Source organism: Girardinichthys multiradiatus, chromosome 19 (genome assembly GCF_021462225.1).
Source record: "Girardinichthys multiradiatus isolate DD_20200921_A chromosome 19, DD_fGirMul_XY1, whole genome shotgun sequence".
In the NCBI taxonomy this organism is placed as follows: domain Eukaryota; kingdom Metazoa; phylum Chordata; class Actinopteri; order Cyprinodontiformes; family Goodeidae; genus Girardinichthys; species Girardinichthys multiradiatus.
Genome location: NC_061811.1, coordinates 31,730,697 through 31,753,039, shown reverse-complemented (window position 1 = coordinate 31,753,039; position 22,343 = coordinate 31,730,697). Strand labels below are relative to the sequence as shown.

Below are 22,343 nucleotides of genomic sequence, written 5' to 3'. Positions count from 1 at the left end.
CGCCACCCAATCCTCACGGTTCCCCCTGCAGGTGGTGGGTCCACTGAGGGATGGCCTCGCGTCTCTCGTTCGGGCTTGGCCCAGCCGGGTCCCGCGAGAAGCAACCCGGCCACCAGGCGCTCTCCGGCATTAAATAAACATAATATTTTTCTCCAGCACAGGATGTTTCAGGTGAATAATTTAGTCAGGGGCAGAGGAAGCGATGTGCATTATTTCAGTTAGAAAATATATTTGCTGACGTAAAGTTTTGGTTTGGTCCACCTTCCGTTGGAAACAAAAATCATGCTAGATATCTCTATTAATGTGGAAAGGCTAATGTGTTAGGAACAGAAGGATGCAACATCATTTGATGAAAATTAAAATTATCATCCCACAGAGGGCTTAATTCAAAATCACTTAGAAAGTTAAGCTGGAAAAGCCTGATGCAGCAGGCTAGTACAATTTGTTGAAATGTTTTTGCAGCAACTCAAAATGGTCTTCAGTAGTTTGTATGACCCCCATTTGTTTGTATGCATGCCTGACAACATTGAGGTGTTCTCTTTATGAGATGATGGATGGTGTCCATGGGTATGTCCTCTCAGATCCTGACCAGGACATCACTGAGCTCCTGGACAGTCTGAGGTACAACCTGGTGCCACCAGATGGACCTAAACATGATGTCCCAGAGATGTTCTGTTGGATTTCGGTCGGGGGAGCATGGAGGCCAGTCAATGGCATTAATACCTTCATCCTCCAGGACCTGCCTACTCTTGCCACATGAGGTCGGGCATTATCATGCACCAGGAAGCCAGGACCCACTGCAACAGCAAAGGATCTATGGCTCTAAGGATTTCATCCTGATACCTAATGGCAGTCAGGGTGCCATCATTTCTCCTGTACAGATCTGTGCATCCTTCCTCCATGGATATGCCAACCCAGACTAACACTGGCCCAGCTCCAAACCAACTGTGCTGAGCAATGCTCACCACAACTTTTCCAGACCCTTTTACCTCTGTCTCAGGAGTTCAGAGTATACTTGCTCTTTCTGTGAAAAAAAACAGGGCACCAGTGGTGAACCTGCCAATTCCCATGTTCTCTGGCAAATGGCATTTGAGCTCCACCGTACTTGGCACTGAGAACAGGGCCAAGTAGAGCACATCGGGCTCTCAGGCCACCCTCATGAAGTCCGTTTCTAATGGTTTGATCAGAGACATTCATGCCAGTGGCCCACTGGAGGTCACTTTGTAGGCCTCTGCCGGTATTCATCCTGTTCCTCCTTGCACAAAAGAACAGATATCGGTCCTGCTGATGGGTTAAGTACCTTTGACTGCCCTGTCCAGCTCTCCTAGAGTAACTGTTTGTCTCCATGCTCTTGAGACTCTGCTGGAAGATACATCAAACCTTCTTTCGCGGCACGTATTGATGTACAGTCGTGGCGGAGATGGACTGCCTGTGCAATCTCTGTAGGGTACAGGTATTTCCACATGCTGCAAGTAGTGACACTGACCCTGGTCAAATGTAAACTACTGAAAAGAGGTACAAAAAAAAGGAGGGATTCCTGTTTTTGAGGTCATCTTATTGTTGCCCCTTTAGTGCACCTGTTGTTAATTCCATTTACATCAGAACAACTGACACAGATTACCAACCCTCTCTACTACTGAAATGACCAGATTAATATTAATATTCCACAAGTTTAACTGCCTCAATGTTACAATCTGATTAAAAAGTGTTTCTTAAATTTTTTTTAGCAGTATATATATATACAGGGATTGGACAATGAAACTGAAACACCTGGTTTTAGACCACAGTAATTTATTAGTATGGTGTAGGGCCTCCTTTAGCGGCGAATACAGCATCAATTCGTCTTGGGAATGACAGATACAAGTCCTGCACAGTGGTCAGAGGGATTTTAAACCATTCTTCTCACAGGATAGTGGCCAGGTCACTACATGAGACTGGTGGAGGAAAACGTTTCCTGACTCGCTCCTCCAAAACACCCCAAAGTGGCTCAATAATATTTAGATCTGGTGACTGTGCAGGCCATGGGAGATGTTCAACTTCACTTTCATGTTCATCAAACCAATCTTTCACCAGTCTTGCTGTGTGTATTGGTGCATTGTCATCCTGATACACGGCACCGCCTTCAGGATACAATGTTTGAACCATTGGATGCACATGGTCCTCAAGAATGGTTCGGTAATCCTTGGCAGTGACGCGCCCATCTAGCACAAGTATTGGACCAAGGGAATGTCATGATATGGCAGCCCAAACCATCACTGATCCACCCCCATGCTTCACACTGGGCATGCAACAGTCTGGGTGGTATGCTTCTTTGGGGCTTCTCCACACCGTAACTCTCCCGGATGTGGGGAAAACAGTAAAGGTGGACTCATCAGAGAACAATACATGTTTCACATTGTCCACAGCCCAAGATTTGCGCTCCATGCACCATTGAAACCGACGTTTGGCATTGGCATGAGTGACCAAAGGTTTGGCTATAGCAGCCCAGCCGTGTATATTGACCCTGTGGAGCTCCTGACGGACAGTTCTGGTGGAAACAGGAGAGTTGAGGTGCACATTTAATTCTGCCGCGAATTTGGGCAGCCGTGGTTTTATGTTTTTTGGATACAATCCGGGTTAGCACCCAAACATCCCTTTCAGACAGCTTCCTCTTGCGTCCACAGTTAATCCTGTTGGATGTGGTTCGTCCTTCTTGATGGTATGCTGACATTACCCTGGATACCGTGGCTCTTGATACATCACAAAGACTTGCTGTCTTGGTCACAGATGCGCCAGCAAGACGTGCACCAACAATTTGTGCTCTTTTGAACTCTGGTATGTCCCCCATAATGTTGTGTGTATTTCAATATTTTGAGCAAAACTGTGCTCTTACCCTGCTAATTGAACCTTCACACTCTTCTCTTACTGGTGCAATGTGCAATCAATGAAGACTGGCTACCAGGCTGGTCCAATTTAGCCATGAAACCTCCCACACTAAAATGACAGGTGTTTCAGTTTCATTGTCCAACCCCTGGACAAGATGAAATATATCTATATCTATATATATATATATATATCTATATACATATAGATATATATGTATATAGATATATATATTTCATCTTACCTTCCTGACAAAACATAGCATAAAGCATATGTTTTCGCAGGAGTAATATGATTAAATATTTAGTAAAATACATTTAATCATATTTCCATTTATATTTCTGTATGTGTGTGTTTTCATTCACAGGAACGGTTTTGCTTATCAAAACTATATCATACACTTGAAAAGGAGTGAAGGTCAGGTCAAATAAATTTTTTTTTCAAAAGGTCATTAGTTTGTCAGTGATTAAAATTTCCGTGATCAACATTTTTTACATGACAAACAGTTGTAGATTTTTCATAAAAATGCATTTTTAATACAGTTAACTATTAAAAAATAAATGAGGAACAGAATTATTGATGTCTATCAAAAGTGAAACTAACAAATATCCGAGTATTTTGACTCCTGTGCTTTTAAAGATTTTATAAGGATGTGTCCAATTTCTTGTGTAAGCAGGAGAATGAGCACATGGTACTTGTACCCCCTCTAGAGTACAGATCAGAATTAGCTCTTATGAGGCTATTGCATTTTGGGGTTTTTGTTAAGCTTTCCTGTCTCTCTGTATCAATGTGTTGACTCACAGCACAGAAATACAGGCCTTCATCTTTGGGCTCCAGGTTCTTTACTGTAAATGTTCCACTTTGTGCAACAGTTTTGGTGGCTGAAAATTTATCTTTGCTGAAACTTCCAAAATCATGCTTGCTACTGCCCGTAGTGGTGAAGACGATGAGTGTCATAGCTTCACCTGGCAGCTGTCTGAACCAGTACATCTGGAAGTATGAATCGCCCTTGGTGTGGCTGCAGTCTATCGTTGCATTTTCACCCTTAATTTTCCACACCAAGGGGGTCTGGGTGACATCACTCCCATCAATAAAACCTGTGTGTATAATAAAAAAAATGCAACACACAATTAGGAATTTACTATTAAAAAATATTTTAAGTTAAAAGATTATTTTTCATTACCTGAATACCACAGTAAAGATGCCAATAATTGCAGTAGAGCTTGTTTTATGATGAACGCATTCATCTTTATGAATTTTGAAAGTCCCCCAGTTTGAGGTTGTTACAGAAATATAAAAGCTTCAGGAAGGGGATGGCTCAGTTTGTAAAGTGATCCTGTTTGCTGCTCTTCAATCAAAAGGACCTCTAGAGCAAAGAAAATGTGGTTGTAGAGATCCACCTTTGTTTTTGCGTTTCCTGTAGATACCTGATATTTTATCTTCAAAGGTCACTGCTCCAGACAACTTGTAGTTTGTTCAAGTGTAACTCTGAAAAACTTAGCAGTCCTTACAGGTTGAAAGGTATTTTACATAGAAACAATTATATTCTGATTGTTGGTAGTACTCAAAAATTTTTTGAGTAAATGTCTTGTTTTAACATTCCCTAAGAGGCAAATAGTTGTGGGAGAACTTGCGTCATGATTCAGGCTCAGTAATATGTATTTTCAGATATACTTTACAATATTTAAAGGACTTTTTCAAAGAGCAAATGGATCAACATCATCATCTAATTATATTCAAGCAGATTCAAATTTATTTACAGGAAATTTCACTTTTTGTATTTATCATTTAAACATTAAACATGTGATCCTTTAATCTAAGTTTGATGTCTTCAGGAACAAAATATATGTGATCAACCCAATCTACAGGTCCTTCTCAAAATATTAGCATATTGTGATAAAGTTCATTATTTTCCATAATGTCATGATGAAAATTTAACATTCATATGTTTTAGATTCATTGCACACTAACTGAAATATTTCAGGTCTTTTATTGTCTTAATACGGATGATTTTGGCATACAGCTCATGACAACCCAAAATTCCTATCTCACAAAATTAGCATATTTCATCCGACCAATAAAAGAAAAGTGTTTTTAATACAAAAAAACGTTAACCCTCAAATAATCATCTACAGTTATGCACTCAATACTTGGTCGGGAATCCTTTGGCAGAAATGACTGCTTCAATGCGGCGTGGCATGGAGGCAATCAGCCTGTGGCACTGCTGAGGTCTTATGGAGGCCCAGGATGCTTCGATAGCGGCCTTTAGCTCATCCAGAGTGTTGGGTCTTGAGTCTCTCAACGTTCTCTTCACAATATCCCACAGATTCTCTACGGGGGTTCAGGTCAGGAGAGTTGGCAGGCCAATTGAGCACAGTGATACCATGGTCAGTAAACCATTTACCAGTGGTTTTGGCACTGTGAGCAGGTACCAGGTCGTGCTGAAAAAACAAATCTTCATCTCCATAAAGCTTTTCAGCAGATAGAAGCATGAAGTGCTCCAAAATCTCCTGATAGCTAGCTGCATTGACCCTGCCCTTGATAAAACACAGTGGACCAACACCAGCAGCTGACACGGCACCCCAGACCATCACTGACTGTGGGTACTTGACACTGGACTTCTAGCATTTTGGCATTTCCTTCTCTCCAGTCTTCCTCCAGACTCTGGCACCTTGATTTCCGAATGACATGCAGAATTTGCTTTAATCTGAAAAAAGTACTTTGGACCACTGAGCAACAGTCCAGTGCTGCTTCTCTGTAGCCCAGGTCAAGCGCTTCTGCCGCTGTTTCTGGTTCAAAAGTGGCTTGACCTGGGGAATGCGGCACCTGTAGCCCATTTCCTGCACACGCTTGTGCACGGTGGCTCTGGATGTTTCTACTCCAGACTCAGTCCACTGCTTCCGCAGGTCCCCCAAGGTCTGGAATCGGCCCTTCTCCACAATCTTCCTCAGGGTCCGGTCACCTCTTCTTGTTGTGCACCGTTTTCTGCCACACTTTTTCCTTCCCACAGACTTCCCACTGAGGTGCCTTGATACAGCACTCTGGGAACAGCCTATTCGTTCAGAAATTTATTTCTGTGTCTTACCCTCTTGCTTGAGGGTGTCAATAGTGGCCTTCTGGACAGCAGTCAGGTCGGCAGTCTTACCCATGATTGGGGTTTTGAGTGATGAACCAGGCTGGGAGTTTTAAAGGCCTCAGGAATCTTTTGCAGGTGTTTAGAGTTAACTCGTTGATTCAGATGATTAGGTTCATAGCTCGTTTAGAGACCCTTTTAATGATATGCTAATTTTGTGAGATAGGAATTTTGGGTTTTCATGAGCTGTATGCCAAAATCATCCGTATTAAGACAATAAAGGACCTGAAATATTTCAGTTAGTGTGCAATGAATCTAAAATATATGAATGTTAAATTTTCATCATGACATTATGGAAAATAATGAACTTTATCACAATATGCTAATAGTTTGAGAAGGACCTGTAAATCTTTGCTGAACCTGAGAGTGGCTGCAGGTGTTGAGACAACCAGATAAAGGAATGTTTTTGCATTGACTTTCAGTAAACCTGCAGCACTGTGCCAACCTGGCAGCACAGAAATACACAGCACTGTCATTCAGTGTAAGATTAGAAATAGTGAAGCTGGATTGTTTGCGGCCATCTCCATCAAAGCTGATTTTTCCTTTCACATCTTCTTCTAGACTAGGATATTCCATACTCAGATATCCCAGGAGCTTCAGAGCTTTGTGCTCATCTTGCTTGTACCACAGAATGACTTGATAACTTGGTATGCTGTGTGAACATCTTATCTCTCCGTCCACAGATTCACCAGTTTTCTTAATGATGAAAGGAGGAGTTTGGTCGACATTTTTGGAGTCGGAAGCACCTGTTGAGTATCAGAAAATAGTTTAAAACATTTAAGTTTTCATCTTCGTTTCTTTTATAACGTTTGTATTTGTCTTCTTACCATTTCCTGGCAAATGAAAGAAACTAAATATGCAGACAATCAGTATCATGTTAATGATGTTGAGATTTGATCCTCTGAATACAGCTCTCATTTGAGATCCTGTTTGTTCTACTCAAGTGGAGAAGAATGCAGCAGTGTTTGAACATGGGGACAATGGGCGGGGTCAAGGAGGTTATTTCTAAGATTGTTAGATTCAAACATTGTACCCGAGAAAAACAGCAATTCATGACATCACAAACATTCTCAGCAACCAGTAAATTATTTTAGCTATTAATACTTACTGTTTGCCTGGCAACATTTGCAGAGATATGCTGTTTGAAAATATTCTATAATGTCTGGCATTCATCTATGGACCTTCCACTTGGTGTTTTATGATCCACCATTGGGACCCGACCCAAGCTTTGGCAGTCACCGTTCTAGATTTTTGGCATGAAGAGCTGTGCCCAAGAAATAGGCAAACGTTATTCATTAATTATAACTATAATGGAAATATTTAGCTTGAAAATGATCAATTTGTGGGTAACTAATGTTTTAAAATGGCATCCAGAATTTTAACTATGTGGAAATAAAATAACTGTTATATGAAAAATACTGTTTGTCAATTTCATACCAGCAACAGAAGATATTTTGTTCACCATATAACAGATACCTGAAAACCAGAGCACAAAACCTTTGAAAAGAAAGGTCAGTGTTAAGTGAAAAGTATTTATTTTTATCAATTTGATCTGATTTTATTACATAAAATGCTACTGAAATTGAAGAATAACAAAAACAAGGATACATTACCAACAATGATATTGTAATATTGAACCAAAATAAAACCACAGTGGCAGGTGCTTCAAAGCTATTTCCTCTCTTTTTGCAAACCACTGATGATGAGGAAAAACTGAGTGCAGTTTTTGTGAAACACAAACAGGATCTCTGTTAGTGAGCTTCTCGTGCTGCACAGTAATAAACAGCAATGTGCGTCTTTTCTGCTGCGCTGAATATCAGAGAGGCATTCTTTGCTGTGTTCCCACTTAAATCTCCAGAAATGTTGAATTTTTTATCCATTTCATTTCCCATTGTCACTTCTTTTAAATACAAATGACCAATAAGCTCAATGGGTATTTCCCAAAAAACCTGAAACAAGACAAAAGAAAACATTAGAACAATATTACAAGAAGCTTTTCCACGTTTAAAAGCAAAGCAAAACATTTTCACTACAAACATTTTCCTTTCAGACAGCAGAAAATGAGGAGACAAATCATTTTGTATTTTATCAACACAGGTTGTTAATGAGGATTTAAACTTGGTTGTTGAAGATGAAATCTGGAAATCTGTAGCATGATAAAGATCCTGCTGTGGAGACTGATGGTGTTTGTTTTGCAGGATGATAGCACCTCTACAAAGGAGACAGAGGGTGGAGTTATTAAAGGATGATATAAACTGTAATTTAGACTGAGGGACTGACAAAGGCTTCAGCTTCACTGAAGTTAAGTAACAAAATGTGAAGTAGCTTGGAAGGTAAATAAGCTTCTGACTGATGTCCACAAGAATAACAGTTAATAGATTTCAATATAACCAAGTGTAGACCAGGAAAACTGTGGAGATATAAACCTACCTGCAGATTCTGGGTGTCTTTTTATATGATCAAACACAGCCTTTTTATCATCAAAATGATGGTAAAACTCTGTCTTGGTGAATGAGGGTGGAGCTTTTGCTGGATGATAGAAACTCTCGGGATAGACCTAAGGATGGAGGATATGAGGGTTGATGGAAACTCTGCAGTGGAACCTCTGCAGTGGATATGGTGTTTGTTTGGCAGGATCATGGAAACTCTGCATTGGAAAATGGTTGTTGGTGTTTTGCAGGTGGATGCTAACCTGCTGATGCTAGAAATTTTGAAAACTCTGTAGTGGAGAATGACCGTGGATGTTTTGGAAGTTCAAGATTTTTCGGGAAGAAACTGTAGTGGAATCGGAGTGTGGAGAAAACTGCAAAGCAGACTGAAAGTGGATTGTCTGCAAGGTGAAACTTTGCCGTGGAATTGGAGGTGGACATTTTATAGAATGACCTAAACTCTGTTGCTTAGACTGAGGGTGCGGGTTTTGCAGGTAGATGTAAACTCTGCACTGTCCTTTGACCCTCCTGAAAGAAGTGGTATTTGATCTGAAGAAGTTTCATCCGTAAACTTAAAGTTATATAAGTATTTACAAAGTTTGTCTTGTTTGATTTTCAAGTATCAGTTTAGTTTCCCCTCATTGGTTCCTGTAAAATGTCCACAAAGAGAAGGGAAGGAAATGTCCCATAGGATACATTCACGGTTGTAAACCCATCCTCATTGACAAAGCTTATAAACAAGGGCTTATTCAATTTTTCCCACAGCAAAGAAGGCTGGCTCTGTTCTGGGGACTCCTCTGGAACCTCTGGAGATCATTGTACAAAGAAGGATTCTTCATAAAATGGAGAACATTATGGAGAACCCTGAGCATCCTCTTCATGAGACTGTTGTACAACAACAGAGTGTCTTCAGTCAGAGGCTTCTGCTGTTATACAGACCGCTACAGGAGATCCTTCCTGCCTGCAGCCATCAGCATCTACAACGGCTCTTTTAAGAAACCTTCATAATGAGCTACAACAACATTTAATTTCCTTTTGGGATGAGTAAAGTATTTTCGTATTGAATTGAATTGAATTTGGTGCTTGAGGGATTCTAATTTTATATATCATATCCTTATTTATAGGGATTACTCAATGAGTATATTTCAATATAAATGTAAATATAAATGTGAACTCAACCAACTTCTCCAAAAAGTTGAGAAATGAATAATTATTTATACAGCAACCTTTGTCGTGTGTTGTCAATGTACAACAACAAACTTCAGTTAATTGTGAAATAATGTGATATCCAACCTGAGAGGTGGATGGTCAAGGAACAGAGGTCCCAGGAGAGGAGGCTTCAGGAACAGAGGGAGCTACAAATGTTTTGCAGGGACGGGTTGCCTTGGAATATTCCTTCTTCTGGAGAAGGTCGGCAGAATCTAGAGCATATTTGTGTACAAACTACGTTAGTCACCTTGAGGAGATTAACAGATGACTTACCCACCCAAATATTCAGTAAGTGAAAGGCTTATTTTTCCAACTCTCATACAAACCAAAATCCCATAAAATTCCCAGTTTTGTAGAACACATTTGTCTCTCCAGAAACACTGATTGTAAATCAGAACTGTTTTTCCTAATGATGCTGATTTTCAGGAATCAAAGCATGCAATTAATGTTAAAGATTAAAAGTTAATTTTTACACCTAATATCAAATGTTACAGAAATAATGATCATCTACATTTATACCTACTTGAAAAATGAATGGCTATTTCCCTTAATTTAGCCTCATATGAACTTCTACTTAACTGTATGGTTTTAAAGCTTTTCTTGACAAAATACCAGTAAACCTTTAGAATAGTAAAAGTCACACCAGTAAATGAAACACAAAAAACTAAATCAGACTTTTAAAGATTAAAAATCTCACATTTGCCATCTTGAAAGTTTATCGCTTTAGTTTCTGGCAAACGTTCAGGAAGCCTAATGTCCTCCAAATAGCCGATCGTTTTACAAAAAGTATTGATGAACGGTGCAAAAAATGTCTGTCTTGAGCAGCAAATGTTTATTTTTGTTCAAAAGGGATGATGAACCTGAGTTTATTTATAAGAAAATGCAGTGATGCACCTTGGTATCCATAGCAACACAACAATCCTAAAAGACTCTTAAATTTGGTGTTTTCACAGATCAGGTTAAAATGAGAAAACACATATTGATATAAAGTTATTTAAGTGTAAAAAGAAAACAAAATACATTCATTTGAATACCTCATTACTATTTACTAAATATTTAATATTCATGATAAATATATCATTAAAAATTCTAAATTTCCTAATGATTTTAAAAGAAAATTATATTCAAATATTATCTGTTGTGGAAATCAATGCATAGTTGAAACACAATGATCCATTTATGTATTAACCAGATATTGAAAACAGCTTCTGTTTATGAAACTTAAATCAGATCAACATTGTGCTTTTGGGGGTTGAGAGGGACCATCTAGTTTAATAAAAAAAACTTTTTTTTTGGTTTTCTAACTTTAAAAATGTTTCATGTGAAAATTGGTTATACAACCTTGTGAATTCATGTGAAAAAAATTAAAAGTAAATACTTCAGACCCTGCAGTTTGTATCCAAATAGGTCAGAGGTCAGTAGTCATCCTTCAGTGTGATGTTTAACTGCCATGTTAATGTTCTAGCCAAAAACCAATACTATGAAGTCAAAGTTAATTTCTACCATACGTTTAAAAATGAACTCAGGTGACTAGTTTTTTCTACCAGGACATTCTTTCAACCCAGTTTTGTTTTGTTCAGTTTCAAATTCAATTCAAAAATACTTTATTAATCCCAAAGGGAAATTAAATGTTGTTGTAGCTCATATTATGAAGGTTTCCTCAAAAAGCCGTTGTAGATGCTGATAGTTGTGGGCAGGAAGGATCTCCTGTAGCGCTCCGTCTTACAGCAGATCTGAAGAAGCCTCTGACTGAAGACACTCTGTTGTTGTAGGACAGTCTCATGAAGAGGATGCTCAGAGTTCTCCATAATGTTCTTAATTTTTTCAAGAATCCTTCTTTGTACAATGATCTCCAGAGGTTCTAGAGGAGTCTCCAGAACAGAGCCAGCCTTCTTTATCAGCTTGTTGAGCTTTTTTAAGTCTCTGACTCTGATGCTGCTTTCCCAGCAGATGATGGTAGAAGAGATCACACTCTCCACAACAGACCTATAGAAGATATGCAGCATCTTGCTGCAAACACCAAAGGACCTAAGCTTCCTCAAGAAGTACAGTCTGCTCTGCCCCTTCTTGTAGATGGCTTCACAGTTACATCTCCACTCTAGTCTGTTGTCCAGGTGAACACCGAGGTATTTATACTTCTCCACCACCTCCACTTCTTCTCCCATGATAGAAATAGTTTTTGACTTATTTCTGTTTCTCTTAAAATCTACAATCATCTCCTTTGTTTTATTCACGTTCAAAATGAGATGATTGTTTCCACACCATGCCACAAAGCGGTCCACCACCTTCCTGTATTCAGCTTCTTGTCCATCTCTGATCCACCCCACGACTGCAGAATCATCCGACTATTTCTGCAGATGACAGGAGTGTGTCTTGTACTGGAAGTCTGAGGTGTACAGAGTGAAAAGGAATGGTGAGAGTACCGTCCCCTGTGGTGCTCCTGTGCTGCTGACTACCTGGTTAGACTCATAACCCTTCAGTCTCACAGTCTATACACTAATAAATATATAGGAAACGGAAATGGTTAGACTAACAAATGGTGAACTGAACATTCCCATGATACTACAACTCTCAAAACACTCCAGTGACTCTCAGGATTGCTATAATGTATCTGATCATGTAGAAATCATTACTCATACATTCAAAAATATATGCTTTTTAATTTCTCTTGGGTGCCCTCTAGTGGCCACAGGGCCATGTTTGTCATACAATATTTATGACAGAGTGCAGGTGGAAGGCAATTAGGCAAAACTATTTCGCAAAAAAGGACATATCCTACAGGCGCAGAGGAATAAAGGAGGAATAACTGAAATTATAATGTAACGTTTATCTGAGATTTGTGTTGCTGTGAATAGAAAATTAGCTCGCAAGTTAAAAACTAGCAAAATCTATTATTAACTGGCCGGCTAAATAGCCAAATATTAATGCTAACATGTTTGTATTTGTGTAATACTGAGCTTTGATTGAGTTGATTCTCGGGGCTGGCCCTATATATTTGGGCCTTTTGCTAACGCTTGATATCAAACATTAAGTACAACGTCACCATGTTTGGCATTTGCTACTAATGTGCTTTTGCATCACGCTGCATGGCTAATAGATACAGCTTGAGATATATTGTTTGCACAAATTATGTGATGCAGAGCATGGTAATTTATATCAGCAAAATATATTTTGTTTTTACATCAACACATAAGTTATATGAAACTTCTCCAGGAGCACTGTTAAAGTGCTTTGGAGGCACAGAATCAGCCCAGTGCTGGTCCATATCCACATCAGTGTAAATTCTGATTGAGGGTGTGCTGCCACCTTGTAATTGTGAATAAAGACTACAGAGACTGAGACAGAAAAAAAGATTTAAAAAATGAATGCAGGTGCTTCTGAGATTCTTGGAAGACCACAGTTGATAAAAAATGTCAGTGAGTTTTTGTAAAGATCAGAAAGGATATTTGCCACTGTGCTTTGCTAGCTGCACAGTAGTAAACTGCGCTGTGTTCTTCTTTTACTTTTTGGATTTGCAGAGATCCATTCTTAGCAGTATCTCCTCCTAAATCTCCATCAAGACCGAAACTCTCTTTAAATTCGTCTTCTATTGCGACAGCTTTGTAGTTCAAATATCCAATGAGTTTCAAAGCATTGCTCCCGGGTTGACGTTCATACCAGAACATCATCCTGTAGTCTGTTTTATCATGGCTGCAGAAAATATGAACTTTGTCTCCAGGATTTCTGATGAGGTCAGAGTCGGACTGATGGACCTCAAGACCCAGAGCAACAGCTGAACAAATGAAGAAAATACAAACTTGTAAATAAAATTTCAAAATTGCATTTAACATTTACAGAAATTTTGTTATTTCAGTCATTAGTTACCTGTCAAAGACCAACAAAACAGCAAACAAATCATATTGACCACCCCCAAAAAAGTTTAAAAGTTCAAAAAGTTGAAGCCTTTAAGAAACATAAAGTTTCAGTAGTATAATGTAGACCTAGCTGATCTTATGGACATATTCAGCTAAGCTTTAGCTAAGATGACTGAGCTTTGAAAGAAAAACTGAAGTCAAAACTGGTGTCTGACAGTCCTGATGGCATGAAAACAAGAAGTGGGTGGGGCTTAATTAAAACTTGGCCTCAAGTTTTAGTATGAAGTAGAGTGGGTTTGTTGTCAATGTGCAAAGCTAGCTCAATGGTAGTAAACTGCAGGGTGTTCAGTATTTACAGGCTCACAAGAGAGCCATTCTTTGTTGTCTCACCAATCATGTCTTCAGCAATTTTGAAATGTTCTTCAAAAGGTTTTTCCATGTTCTTTGCTTCTGTAATACACATGCCCAATGGTCTTCCCAGCTTGGTCTCCAGGGAATTTACATGCATGATAAAACCTCTAGTTTAGGTTGAAAAGCATTTATTGAGCTTCAGTGCCATCTACTGGAAAGAGAAAAATGAGTGATTTCTTTTTCATCCTTTCTATTGTGGCTGCAAATTCCTTTTTGCAGACTGGGCTACAGAACTCCATCAGATGTCAGGTTGCATAGTCACATCCTGGCAATGACCTGCGACAAGGAAGCTGATAGTTCAATACAATATGTGGTCTTTAGAAAGTGGCCATAGGGTTTGAAAAAGTTCAGAAATAACACAAAATCATCCGAGGAGAGTGAAATATTACTTTCATATATTAATAATATGTGGAAGTTTGGAGTTTTCATCACATGATTACTAGAATATCCTATGGTGTTCTACTCTTGAACCTTCTAGCCACAACAAAAGGACTATCTCTATCTAAGAGAAGATTCAAACCCATCATAGGGTGAACATTTTTAATGCTAATTGTAATGTTTGAACGTGCTACTATTTGCAGAAGATGGCATGAGGGTTTGGCCCATCGCTCTGCAGAAAGAACCTCTATTTAAGTCCCTTGTTAAATATTGGCAAGAATGCAGCTGAATGGAGATGCAACTGTAAGTAATAACCACACAACCGTGAAATGAGGAAGTTTTTGTATTATGGAGCATTGATTTGCAGCACTGTGGTATCTGGCAGCACAGAAGTAAACTGCACTGCTGCTCATGCTGAGATCTTTAATTCTTAATGTACAGTTTTCTCCTTTATTTGCTCCCCCTTCAATCTTCACATTCACATCCTTTTCTAGAGTTTCAGTCCCTCCGTACATATATCCAAGGAGCTGCAGGTCTCCTTTTGATTGCTTGTACCAGAGGATTTGGTTGTAGCTGTCATCAAAATGTGAACATTGAATTTGGGCTTCACTGTCAGACGGATGTCTGAAAATTTCAGATGGATATTGCTGGACTTTGTCATTTTGAGAGGAACCTGTGAAAGAATTAACAGAAATTTTCAACAACTGTGAGTTCAGAAACATTTTGCAGTCAAGACATGCAGCTAAATTCCATTTTAGAAAGGTTAAAATAGTCTTAAAGAGTTTACCTGAAACAAGGAAATTGTTTAAACTTAAGCAAATTAAAAAGATGAACTTTTTCCTCTTTCCAAACATTTGGTTAAAGGAAATTGTTCTGTGGTAGATAAGGATGTTACTGATAAAATTCACAGTTTATTTTTGCATCAGCACGTATACTGATTTCGTTGCAGCAATGTTTAAGTCATCTTAAGAGGGTGGTGTCAAAATATCCTCCTCCTTCTCTTTAGTCATACTCCTCATGTCACCAACACCTGGCAGAATTCAGCTCAGTGCAAAGATCTGACTAAAGACATGCTGCCACCTAATGACTGTAATATAATGACTGTAAGTAAATAACACAGAAAAGGATAATCTAAACTTTATTGCACTCATATTTATATATATATAGTCAGTCAGTCATTTTCTACCGCTTGTTCCATAGTGGGTCGCGGGGGCGCTGGTGCCTATCTCCAAGTCCACAGTCTATGGGCAAGGGGCGGAATATATATATATATACTTTTCATCTTGCCCTGCTGCCAATACATGGCATAACGCTGCAACATGATTACACTTTTGAACATACATATTAATATTTATATTTATAGCTTTGTATATGTGTGCTTTCATTTAAAGGAACAGCTTCGCTTATCAAATATATTAAACATTTAAATAGGAGTGAATGTCTAGTCATATAAAAAACTATTCAAAAGATTATTAGTTTGTCAGTGATTAAAATTTCCATGATCAAAGTTTTTCTACATGACAAATTGTTTTAGATTTTGCATAAAAATACTGCACCTTTAATACAGTTAACTATTAAAAAATATATGAGGAACAGAATTATTGATGTCTATCAAAAGTGAAACTAACAAATATCCGAGTATTTTGACTCCTGTGCTTTTAAAGATTTTATAAGGATGTGTCCAATTTCTTGTGTAAGCAGGAGAATGAGCACATGGTACTTGTACCCCCTCTAGAGTACAGATCAGAATTAGCACTTATGAGGCTATTGCATTTTGGGGTTTTTGTTAAGCTTTCCTGTCTCTCTGTATCAATGTGTTGACTCACAGCACAGAAATACAGGCCTTCATCTTTGGGCTCCAGGTTCTTTACTGTAAATGTTCCACTTTGTGCAACAGTTTTGGTGGCTGAAAATTTATCTTTGCTGAAACTTCCAAAATCATGCTTGCTACTGCCCGTAGTGGTGAAGACGATGAGTGTCATAGCTTCACCTGGCAGCTGTCTGAACCAGTACATCTGGAAGTATAAATCGCCTTTGGTGTGGCTGCAGTCTATTGTTGCATTTTCACCCTTATTTTTCCACACCAAGGGGGTCTGGGTGACATCACTCCCATCAATAAAACCTGTGTGTATAATAAAAAAAATGCAACACACAATTAGGAATTTACTATTAAAAAATCTTTTAAGTTAAAAGATTATTTTTCATTACCTGAATACCACAGTAAAGATGCCAATAATTGCAGTAGAGCTTGTTTTATGATGAACGCATTCATCTTTATGAATTTTGAAAGTCCCCCAGTTTGAGGTTGTTACAGAAATATAAAAGCTTCAGGAAGGGGATGGCTCAGTTTGTAAAGTGATCTTGTTTGCTGCTCTTCAATCAAAAGGACCTCTAGAGCAAAGAAAATGTGGTTGTAGAGATCCACCTTTGTTCTTGCATTTCCTGTAGATACCTGATATTCTGCACAAAAATAATAAAAAAATAAAACATTCATAAAAAATATTTATTTCAGAAAATACTTCACAAATTTCAAAGGTTATCATTCACTATCATTTGTTAATTTCTGGGTATACCAAATGTGAGTTAATGTTTTGTGTAGGGCATTTCCTCAGTCACAACTTGTGTATTAGACCTACTTAAAGATTTGGAAATATAAATGTTTTATTTGAGTATTATATCCACGCGAACTGGATCGCTTTGGGCTTTAAAACATTGATAAAAATAGAAAAATATATATAATTTCAGTTACATTTTTAATAGTGTGTTAAAATGGAGAGATTTTTTGATTTTTCTGGTTTTTTATAAATGCTTACAACTACACGTGTGGATACATTTGTTGGCATCCCGGATAAAGAAGAAAAAAAAAAAAATTTTCTGTATCATAATCTCACACTAAACATTTTGGAAAAATCTAAGAAAAAGAATTACACATTCAGTCTAGTTCAGTGTTCAAATCAGTTCATTTATATAGTGCCACAACAAATGTCAATTCAAGGCACTTTACAAATCAGTTATTCCTGTGTGGTTGCGGCGGGCGTGGTGGGGGACGCCGGCCCCGGGTGCTTGCCGCTGGCCGGGGACCTCTTGCCTGGGGAATTTATCCCATCTTGGTGTGGGGTTGGGGGTTCCGTTGTGGGCGCGGTGCTTGGTGGTGTCTGCCCTGTTGCACCTTTTCAGCAGGGGTGTGGTAAAATGGCCCGGGGCCCTTGCCTTGCCGTCACAGCGCGCTGGGTGGTGGTGGTGGGATGCGGCGGGGGTGCTTGGAGCTCACCTGTGGGGGTGTGCCCCTGTACTGTGGGGAGGGGATTCATGGCGTTTGGGTTCAGGGGCATGTGTTCGATATCTGTGTCCTGGTTGGGGGTGCCCCTGTGGGAGAATTCATGTCGGTGTTCATTGGGGGCGGGGGGCTCATGGGGTTAGGATTGGAATTAATTGGTGGGTTAGGACTGCTTCATCCTGTGGCACCTCTGGTTGGCAGGCTAGTTTGGACCATGTAGCCCCCTCTTTGCATGAAGATGATGGGGGTCGTTGGGGACTGGGGTCAGGGCAGGGGGTCAGGCTCACTCACGTTTAGGCACCAGCCCAAGTTCAGGTGCTGGGGCGGTCTGCCTGTCTCCACCCCGGGGGGAAGGGGACCACCTCCTGGGTCCGGGGGCTGATTGCCCCTATAGGATATTGGGGACCTGGGAGTATAGAGTATGTATTGGGTGTGTGAGTGGGTGTACGACATCCATTGTTGTTTGTCTTTACGTTGGGTGCGTGGGTGGGAGTTTTTTTTATGTGTACGCATGAGGGTGGGAATGTGTGATTGTGACTGTGTGCCTGTTTTTTGTGTCAGGTTGGGTCTTGGACTGCTCCCTCTCCTGGATCAGATTAGGCCCCCCATCAAATGTGGGGCCTATTTCCTCCCCACCACACTAACTGCCGGTGGTTGGTGTCTGGTATACTTGTGGTTCTCGGTGTCCGGGGCTGGATGCTTTGGTGTGTGCCGGCTCACTCCCGGTTGCTGCTTGCCAGGGCCTGGACCCCTGGGCTCTGTCAGGCCTTTGCTTGGGGAGTGATATGTCCCAAGGTCTCAGGTCTCTGGGTCTATGGATGGATCTGCTTGGGCGTAGACGGCTGCCGGCTGGGCCTGTGCTCTGGGAGGCCTTTGGATGTCTATGGCTCGGATCTCCTCCATATCTGTCCCAGGTCCACGGGATCAGGTCTGTGGCTCCTCACACTCGCTATTGCATATTTTTATGGAGAAGCCTTGAATACACAAGCGCGCTCACACACAGACCCACAGGTGTTTAGATTCTGGTGTTAACAGATACACAAATGTTCTATAATGAGCCGCATTTACCACTAAATACATCTTGCATTCATAAGTACTGTGCACCTTTTGGTAAAAAAAGCTGTTAATATGAATGTTTCTGCAGATGTAGAAGCAAGCAGGGTGTTATCTTGTATTCTCTTCATCCTTCTTTCTTTCCTCCATTCTTTTCTCCTTCTCTCCCCTTTTCCTTTTTGCCCCACCTCTCTCTCTTTCGTGCTTCTTATTTTTTTCCTTTTCATTTCTATCTCTGTGTCCGTAACAACTGAAATAATCCCAAAGCAGTTTCTAATAAATAAATTAATAAAGTTTATTTTATAAATATCAAGCCAAGCTTTAAAGCGTTAGCTGTAATGCTCCACTTGTGAAAGTAAATCTGTTTTTTCTTGGCACTCAAACAACAACTCTGCCGGACAGGACACGGTTAAAAAAAAAAAAAAGACAAAGTTAATACAGACAGATTCTGAGTGAATTACTTTTCAAATTGATCTTTTTTGTTAAACGATGTAGTCAAGTTCATTTTATTAATATTGCGAAATTGGAGAGTAGTAGGAGAATGTTGCAGAGTGAAGAAAAGTGGTCATTATGTATTAATGAGTAAATGGTCACATACTTAATTAAAAAGTAGTTATTTTTAAACTATCATACGTACAGTAGTTATTGGTACGTCGCCGTCAATGTTTTGTACCACCTTTTGGCAACGGGACAGCACTTATCTTTCTCTTGTAACATATCATTCTTCTTTGCAGCTTTTCTATAGTATTTAGGTATAGAGACTGGGTTGGCCATGAAAGAAGGTTGGTTTTGTGTCTTGTGAACCATGTATGGATTTGGCCATATGTTATGGATCACTATGCTGCTATAAAAGCCCAGTGATGACCCATTTTCCAGTTAGTTTTGCAGGCCACATAACTTTTATTCAAAATCTTTTTAGTTTTTTGAAGCCTTTATTAAGTTGTGGAATCTAACGTAGTTCTCAGTGCCTTTGGAGAAGAAACAGGCTTACACACAGATCCTCCACCATATTTAGCAGTGAACATGATGGGCTTCTCCACATATACATGAATTTAATTGAAGAGTTTTTACACATTTTATAAATATGTGCCAAACGTGTTTATCTGAGTAAAGTTCTAAAGTAGTTTATTTCAAATATTTAATATAAATTTTGTGTTCTTGTATTCTAGTGTGACTACAGGAGAAAACTATTGAGATAATCTATTCAATTTGAAGAAGCAGGCCTTAGGTGTCTTGTTAGTGACTGCAACAGAAGAAAAAAGGTTTTTGCATTGACTTTCTTCTTCAAGATTAACAAATTTCACATTGAGATATCCCAGGAGCTTCAGAGCTTTGTGCTCGTCTTGTTTGTACCACAGAATGACATCATGGTTGGGTATGTTGTGTGAACAATTGATCTCTGTCCTCAGATTCACCAGTTTCCCGAATGATGAAAAAAGGAGTTTGGTTGACATGTTTGGAGTCAGAGGTTCCTGTGAAAAAGCAAAAAATACTTTAAAATGGAGACCGTTTTATCTTTGTATTGTTGTAGTATGAAGAATGGTTTTCTCTTACCATTAATTTCAGGTAAATGTGGAAAAATAAACATGCAGACTATAAAGAACATGTTGAAGTAGTTAAGATGTGATCCTATGAGGCTAGCTCTCATTTCAGATCCTGCTTGTTTAGAAGCAGCATCTGGTTTGAACATAATGGAAGGGGGAGCTGTCAAAAAGGTGTCTGTATCACTGTGTCTCAGTTAGAAAAGAAACAGGAAGTCTGGGGTTTGCAGCAACCTATGCTTTATTCCTTTCATTTTTATTCTAGTATGGCAGGCCTGATAGATAACAGAAATAAAACACAAACATTGGAAATATGAATTAGAACACAAATTCTTTCAAATATTTGCTATTTCAATCAGATTAATGTTTTACCACATTATATGTAATTCAAACTGTATTTTATAATATCTCTACGTCACAATCAAACCCATAACTGATACATTTAGAGGAAGGCTGTTGCAGGTGGCATTGCTAATTTCTTAAACCTCTATGTGGTGAGACCCACACTCTACAGATCAACAGTTATTGGGTTTAAGGCTGACAGATCGAGCGATGTTTTTTTTTGTTTTCACCCCTCACATGCCGTTGAATACACTAGTTTGATCACAGCACAGAAATAAAGGCCATTATCATCACAGTCCAGAATAATCACTGTAAATGTCCAACTTTGAGCATCGGCTTTGTGGCAGAGAACTTCTTAGTGCTTAAATATCCAAAGTCATGTTCCTTTTTGGTTGTTGTTGTTGTGAATACGATGGGTTTCATCATTTCTCCAGGCTGCAGGTCTGTACCAGTGCATCTGGTATTTTGAAGCAGCCTTGCAGCTGCAGCTTAGTGCTCCGTTGTCCCCTTGGTCTTCAATTCAATTCAGTTCAGTTTTATTTATATAGCGCCAATTCACAACACATGTTGTCTCAAGGCACTTCACAACAGTCAGGTACATACATTCCAATCAGTCAGTTAGTTATTTATTCAAATTGGATAAAAAGTTTTTCTATCTAAGGAAACCCAACAGATTGCATCCAGTCAGTGACTTGCAGCATTCCCTCCTCCTGGATGAGCTATGTAGAGACAGTGGACAGTCACTGGCGTTGACTTTGCAGCAATCCCTCATACTGAGCATGCATGTAGCGACAGTGGAGAGGAAAAACTCCCTTTTAACAGGAAGAAACCTCCAGCAGAACCAGGCTCAGTGTGAGCGGCCATCTGCCACGATCGACTGGGGGTTTGAGAGAACAGAGCAGAGACACAAAAAGAACACAGAAGCACTGATCCAGGAGTATTTTCTATGGGAAGAAAACGTAAATGTTAATGGATGTAGCTCCTTTAGTCGTTTCACCTAGAAAGAAAGAACAGATAAACTCTGAGCCAGTTTTCAAGGTTAGAGTCTGAAAGAGAGCACATAGAGTTTGTTACAGTTAAGCTCAGTCAATCGCCATGTCTAGGGGAGAGAAAGGGTTAAACACTAAAAGACAGGGCTATGTGGATCATCGGTAGAGGGTGAGCATTAAGTTGTTGCCAGTAGAAGCTCGGACGATTCCCCTCTCCAGAAAGGTGTCACAGGTAGACACAGAGCCTGGCCAGGTGTAGCTTCTAGGAAAAGAATAGAGAGAACAAGGTTAAAAGCTGAAATAACAGCAAATAATGCAAAATTGGAGAGTAGTGTGAGAATGTAGCGAAGAGGGTGAAAGTGGTCGTTATGTCCTCCAGCAGCCTAAGCCTATAGCAGCATAACTACACAGATAGTTTCAGTTCAGATTATTTAGTTAAACGGCGCTTATTTACAACAATGTCGTCTCAAGGAACCCCACAAAGGGTCCCACTGATGGTCATTGTTATACTAAAAACCACAAGGATTGGGATACCTCCCTCTGTCAGACTGATTATAACCACTGGAAAAGAGAAGGGGTCATACAGGTAGCAGAAATGGAGGGTGTGTTTGCATCTCAACTATAACTGAGCCGGTTTAGGCTAAACCTGACTCCCCCTTACTCCAACCAACAGGGAGGGAGGTAGGCTCCCTCCCTGATAAACTCAGCCACTCTAACTATAAGCTTTATCAAAAAGGAAAGTTTTAAGCCTAGCCTTAAAAGTAGACAGGGTGTCTGCCTCATGGACTAAAGCTGGGAGCTGGTTCCACAGAAGAGGACCCTGATAACTAAAGGATCTGCCTCCCATTCTACTTCTAGAGACTCT

At 39.6% G+C, this 22,343-nt stretch overlaps 3 long non-coding RNA genes across 3 annotated transcripts in view; 1 reads left to right on the top strand and 2 right to left on the bottom strand.

Annotated features, from left to right (window-relative positions):
• Positions 1–6,652: 6,652 nt before the first annotated feature.
• Positions 6,653–7,499, bottom strand: LOC124856046. The gene is made up of 4 exons (XR_007035228.1): positions 7,433–7,499; positions 7,104–7,259; positions 6,823–6,930; positions 6,653–6,741 (listed from the first exon to the last, which is right to left on the bottom strand). It is a non-coding gene; the product is annotated as an uncharacterized LOC124856046 (long non-coding RNA).
• A 157-nt stretch (positions 7,500–7,656) lies between these two features.
• Positions 7,657–10,455, bottom strand: LOC124885023. The gene is made up of 3 exons (XR_007042567.1): positions 10,331–10,455; positions 9,718–9,845; positions 7,657–7,944 (listed from the first exon to the last, which is right to left on the bottom strand). It is a non-coding gene; the product is annotated as an uncharacterized LOC124885023 (long non-coding RNA).
• The window catches only part of LOC124885022, a 16,373-nt gene continuing 3,746 nt past the window's right edge, over positions 9,717–22,343 (top strand). Inside the window, exons 1-2 of the long non-coding RNA XR_007042566.1 lie at positions 9,717–9,921; positions 14,480–14,579. This is a non-coding gene — a long non-coding RNA (uncharacterized LOC124885022). The remainder of the gene's footprint in view (positions 9,922–14,479; positions 14,580–22,343) is intronic.